Raw genomic sequence first — 600 nt, forward strand, 5'->3', positions numbered from 1 at the left:
TGGAGAGGGGAGAGAAGAGAGGGGGGAGAGAAGACAGAGGGGAGAGAAGAGAAGAGACAGAGGGGAGAGAAGAGGGGGGAGAATTTCTCCTCCTCTCTCTGTGACTCTGCTCTCACAGCGTTATCTGTCTTCTCACCACGACACTCCTTCTTCCTGGGCTTCAGGCCGTTTGGTTCTGACAGTGGAGTTAACCTCAGCGTCCTCTGTCTGAAAGACGCTGCCACGGCTTTAACTACAGCGGCGCTGGTGGAGATGAGATTACTGTTAGTCTGGATTACTGTTAGTCTGGATTACTGTTAGTCTGGATTACTGTTAGTCTGGATTACTGCTGGTCTGGATTACTGTTGGTCTGGATTACTGTTAGTCTGGATTACTGTTAGTCTGGATTACTGTTAGTCTGGATTACTGCTGGTCTGGATTACTGTTAGTCTGGATTACTGTTGGTCTGGCAACAATAAAAACAGTGGCTAACAGGGGCTAACAGGGGCTAACAGTGGCTAACAGTGGCTAAAGACCTATTTGTGGTCATTTTTTATTTAGTTTTAACCCGACTGTCTCCTTTCTTCATCTTTTCCTCTTCGTCTTATTGGTGATGTTGAC

The sequence above is a fragment of the Cynoglossus semilaevis genome, chromosome 12 (assembly GCF_000523025.1).
Source record: "Cynoglossus semilaevis isolate Cse_v1.0 chromosome 12, Cse_v1.0, whole genome shotgun sequence".
Lineage (NCBI taxonomy): Eukaryota > Metazoa > Chordata > Actinopteri > Pleuronectiformes > Cynoglossidae > Cynoglossus > Cynoglossus semilaevis.